General features: G+C 39.9%; 1 pseudogene across 1 annotated transcript; it reads right to left on the bottom strand.

Annotated features, from left to right (window-relative positions):
• Positions 1-755: 755 nt before the first annotated feature.
• LOC307115053 (nucleolar and spindle-associated protein 1-like) lies at positions 756-1,885 on the bottom strand (annotated as a pseudogene). The gene has a single exon. The product of its transcript is annotated as a nucleolar and spindle-associated protein 1-like (transcript).
• Positions 1,886-5,413: the final 3,528 nt, after the last annotated feature.

The following is a 5,413-nucleotide window of genomic DNA, read 5'->3' as shown; positions in this document are numbered from 1 at the left end:
TATGATAGTAAGTTACTTTTTAAGGGAAAAAATCAGAATATAATTAAAAGTAGAAATATCACTCTTATCAGCTTTAAAGCTACAGAGTTTGGTCTTAAAACCTATGAATAGTGGAAGAAAAGAACAATGTATATATACACCTGCCTATAACTAGTATTTATACCATGAAGAGATTTTTTAGGGGGATAAAAGTGGCTAGTTTGGGAATTAATTCTAGAAGAGGTAAAAATGTTTCATCACTGTGGAGTTAAAGTTCATGGGCTAAGATTTTGCATGATGATGAATGCTTATTTTAAATTGTTCAACAAATTTAACAATTTTAAAATAAAGGAAATAAAAAAGAAAACTACCTATGTCTAAGGAATGAAATAAATAAGTCAGCCAACAAACAAATAGACAAAGAATAAAATAAACACAAATAAAAATAAATACATGGATTGGGTTTCCCAAGGGGTTTACCATGCACAGAAGGCTTTGTAACTCTGCCCATGAGTTACAATTGCATAGAATTGAGGGGAGTTTTTAACTATGATTGAAGGAAATTGAGAGAGATGTACAATGGCTCACTAGAAACTTGAGCTCTAATTGTCAAAACATTTTGTGTATATGACTTTGATTAGCAAAGGGAACAAGGAATTACAACTAAAGAACAGAATGATGCTTTTTTTGTGAGAAAAAAAAATATTCATGAAAATCTGAAACAGCAGTACAAAACTCAGAAGCTCCACTTAGGTGCAACAAACATGGATATGCTTCTAAGCAACTCTAGTCTTTCCATAAATTAAATAAAATTGAAGTTTGACAGAGTAGTAATCCTTAAAGCAGCAATCCTCAGATTTCAGTATGGCCCTGTATCTTGTTAAATAAGCAAGACTAGAAAGAGCCTGGCCTTTAGGGGTATTCCCAGACTTGGACACATGTGGAGACTGTTTGGCCACCATCTTGGTCAGTGAACACTTGTTTCATTACCTTTCGTAGCAGCTGAAAACGTGACTTTCGTTTTAGTTGCTGAGAGAGTGCAGCACTTGACTGACCCCTCACACAAAAGGTGCTCCGATCTGCAGCGTCCTGGCCCTGCCTCGCGAGCCGCTGGCTTAGGGGGGAGTACAAGCCACAGAGTGTCTTCCTTGCAGACCATCTGGAGTTGCCACCACTTTGTTGTTGACAAACTGTTTCTTCAGTTCGTTAAGGGAATTATGTTGTTCAAAATGTTTCTTTTTTCTCTTAATATATTGATCAATGCACTCCATTTCCTTAAAATGGGCCTCACGTAGCTACGAAAAGTTTGGAGTTGTGCTTGCAGTTCCTTTATTTTTTATTTTTTTCCAGATTTGGAAAACCCATCTGTGCAGACAGACTTCTTTCCTTCTGAAGGTACCTTTGCATCGTCATTGCCATTTATTCCACTAGGACACTGCATTCTTGTCTCCGTGGCTCTCATCCGGTGAGGAAGGCTCTGCAGGAGCTCCGAGAGCCTGGTTTTTCTGCTTTTCTTGGTTCTGGAACTCAGTGGGATCACTTGTTCTTACATCTGCATGCTCCTGCTGGGAGTCAGGATTCCTGTGGAGAGTCCTGGGCCCTCTCCTTGTCTTGGTGACCTGGCCAGCCAGTTCCCTCTCAGCTTGTTAATCTGCAGGTTGGTCTCATCCCAAGAGGATGCAGAAGGCTTTTTCTTTTTCCTTTTTAATGTTCTTGCTTCCCATTTCACGTGGGCTTTCAAGGCTTTTAGCAACTTGTCTGCATTCATGAGCCAGCAGCTCAGGGGAGAGGTCCCACTGGAGAAGCAGAGTTGGGAGTCATTAGCCCGGAGGCCCAGACTCTTGGCCAAGTTCTGCAGGTCACTGTACCTGAAGGAGTCTAGCTCCTCCAGGGAGGGGACGGTCATCACAATCTGCAATCCAGGCGACCACACAAGGTACCTCCGGCCTCTGCTGTGTGGCTCAAAATGCTGGTGCCCTAAAATTACACTTCTTCATAGCAGTCTGCATTTTCAATTATTTTAACTCTGAGAATGTGCAATAACAGATAAATAAGATATTTATACTTGAGTTAGAAATGTAGTAAGATGTGTTTACACTTAATATAGTTAAATTACTTATGTAGTAAATCAATTATTAATATTAAACTATTAAAAATAAACATGATTTTATATTACAGAAGAAATCAAGGATTATAATCAATCAATAGTTTCTGACACAGATGTCTTTAAATCTGTCGTCAGAAATCTGGGCTTCTAGTAAGAGAGGCTAGAGTATTTAAGATTACAACGAAAGTTACCTCTGCATATTACAATGATTCAGTTATTTTTATAAAGATTTAAGTCATTCTCATACTACGTCCTATATCACTCTACAGAGTATCCTTTCCATGATCTCCCATCAACTAGACAAAGTTAGTTTCTAATGCCATCATTTGTGAGACCTTGAATTTTATATAAAATAACTGTTAGAAGCTGAGGAAACTACTGTGACTCAATTCTACGTGCTCCCGAAAAATTAGAAATTATCTTGTTTTAATGTATGAGTCCTTGCTCCATCCTTTCTTGATAGAAAGTGTTACAGAAAATAGCAGAAGTCATTTAGTTCCACTTTTCACACACCCACTTGTAACAGCTAACACTGAGAAGTCCAGGGAAAATGAGGGCGACTCAGAAATGATGAGTTGCTTTTATTTTTATTTATTTTTTTTTATATATATTTTATTGATTTTTTACAGAGAGGAAGGGAGAGGGACAGACAGCTAGAAACATCGATGAGAGAGAAACATCGATCAGCTGCCTCTTGCACACCCCCTACTGGGGAGGTTCCTGCAACCAAGGCACATGCCCCCGACCAGAATTGAACCTGGGACCCCTCAGTCCGCAGGCCGACGCTCTATCCACTGAGCCAAACCGGTTTTGGCGATGAGCTGCTTTTATAGCTGAATGTGAGGAGGGAGAGAGGAAGAGAAGGAAAGAAAGAGGGAGAGGAAGAAAGAAAGAGGGAGAGAGGGAAAGAGAGAGAGAGGTGAATATTCCTAGGATTATAAAAATAATAGAAAAATATAAATATATAAAGAGACTGACATTATAAATAATCCAAAGTAAAAGAGAAGATAGTCATGGTGTCCTATTTATAACGCAACAATGAATTAACTTTCAGAAGTAAAGAAGATTAGAGATGAGCCTCTGCTTCCCAAAGGAGTGAGAACCATCTCTATCAGAACACTGCAGAGAAATAGGGGTGGGCAAGAGTAGTTGTACAGTTGTGAGTAAGCTAAACAGACTAAATTTTTATATTACTTATTAATTGTCAAACTATTTATTTATGGATTAATTTATAAGTATATGTATTATTTATTACTAGAAGCCCGTTGCACGAAGTTTCGTGCAAAAGACCTTCCTTCAACTGACTGCTGGCACCAGTTTTCCGCCAGCACCAGTTTTCCTCTGGCCACCCGCTGATCGGAGTGCCTCCCGCCAGCGTGATCTGCCACCCCGAGTTCCTCCAGCGCTGTTTCCTCTGGCCAACTGCCAATCGGAGCGCCTCCCGGATCGGCCACCCTGAGTTTCTCCAGCGCCGCCGGTGGAGGAACTCGGGGTGGCCGATAGCGCTGGCGGGAGGCACTCCAATTGGCGGGTGGCCAGAGGAAAACTGGTGCTGGTGGAAAACTGGTGCCAGCAGCCACGCAATCAGCCACCCCGAGTTCCACCACCAGCGCCTTCCGCCGGCCCCATGGGTCCTCCCGCAGCGCCGGCCCGTTGGGGCCCGGCAGGAGGAACGGGGGCGGCACCTTCTGCCAGCCCAATCGGCCACCCTGAGTCCCGCCCCCAGCCTCCTAATGGCCCAATCGTGGGCGTAGCGGAATGATGGTAATTTGCATATTACCATTTTATTAGATAGGATATTATCTACACTAATAAAAGAGAAACATGCTAACTGACCATACCTTTGCGACGCCCATCAACCAATCAGGAGTGAGTATGCAAATTAACCCAGTCGCTCGGGGCCTCTAGGCAGTGTGGGAAAGTGGAAAGTCAGCTCTGGGCTGGAGCAGAAAGGCGGGTCCGGCCAAAGCGAAGGTTGTGCTGGCAGCCAGAGGAAGGAAGGCCCATTCTTGCATAAATCTTTGTGCATCGGGCCTCTAGTTCACATAATAAGATTTCTGAGAAAATAAAGATAATAAATTATTAACTAGAAATTGCACAGAATTCAAATATACGTATATCAGTGCACATTAAAATTTTAAAGAAAATGCATGCACAAATCTAGGCATATTATAGTGAAATTTAGGACCATCAATGATAAAAAAAATTTAAATAGCACCCAAGGAGAAGAAATCATTATGCACAAAACAACAAACGGTGATCCAACATTATAGCAGGAAATCAAATAACATGTTTAAAGTATTGAACAAGACAACTTAATAAATAGCATATTAAATTTTAAGCACAAGAGTGAATAAGAAAACACACATTCAGGTAATCAGAAGATTGTTTATCAAAATCTACTTTGAGTAGAATTAAGATTTTAATGCTGAAATAGCATTCTAATATGTTATGGAATACCCATTGTCACTGTGTAGAGATGGTATGTTTTTTCTCTTTATATCCATAAATATGATGAATTATGTAAATGGGTTTCTAATACTGAGCTAAATTTTCAGTTGTGCAATATGACCTGTGATACCAAGAGAAAGCAATGAAATATATTATATAAGGGGGTTTAAATAACAATACCAAGTACAGAAGAATAAGACACCAGTGAAAAAACATATTAACAGCAGTCCAGAACAAAACTGAGATGATAAAATCATTATAAAATGTAATACAAAAGAACAAAGGATAGGTGATTAGTGATTAGTATTGTATATTTTAAAATCAATAAATGAAATACTACTATGACATCAACAAATCAACAAACAACAAGTGTTGGCGAGGATGCGGAGGAAAAGGAACCCTTGTGCACTGCTGGTGGGAATGCAGACTGGTGCAGCCACTGTGGAGAACAGTATGGAGTTTCTTCAAAAAACTGAAAATGGAACTCCCATTTTGACCCAGTAATCCCACTCCTGGGAATATATCCGAAGAAACTAGAAACACCAATCAGAAAGGATATATGCACCCCTATGTTCATAGCAGCACAATTTACAATAGCTAAGATTTGGAAACAGCCTAGGTGCCTGTCAGCAGATGACTGGATCAGAAAACTGTGGTACATCTACACAATGGAATACTATGCTGCCATAAAAAAGAAGGAATTCTCATCATTTGCAGCAACCTGGATGGAATTGGAGAACATTATGCTAAGTGAAATAAGCCAGTCAATGAAAGAAAAATACCACATGATCTCACTCATTTATGGATAATAAAGAACATTATAAACTGATGAACAAAAAGATAGATCCAGAGACAATAAAGCATCAAACAGACTGT

The sequence above is a fragment of the Cnephaeus nilssonii genome, assembly GCF_951640355.1.
Source record: "Cnephaeus nilssonii genome assembly, chromosome: 2".
NCBI lineage: Eukaryota > Metazoa > Chordata > Mammalia > Chiroptera > Vespertilionidae > Cnephaeus > Cnephaeus nilssonii.
This window is presented reverse-complemented; position numbering and strand designations above follow the sequence as displayed.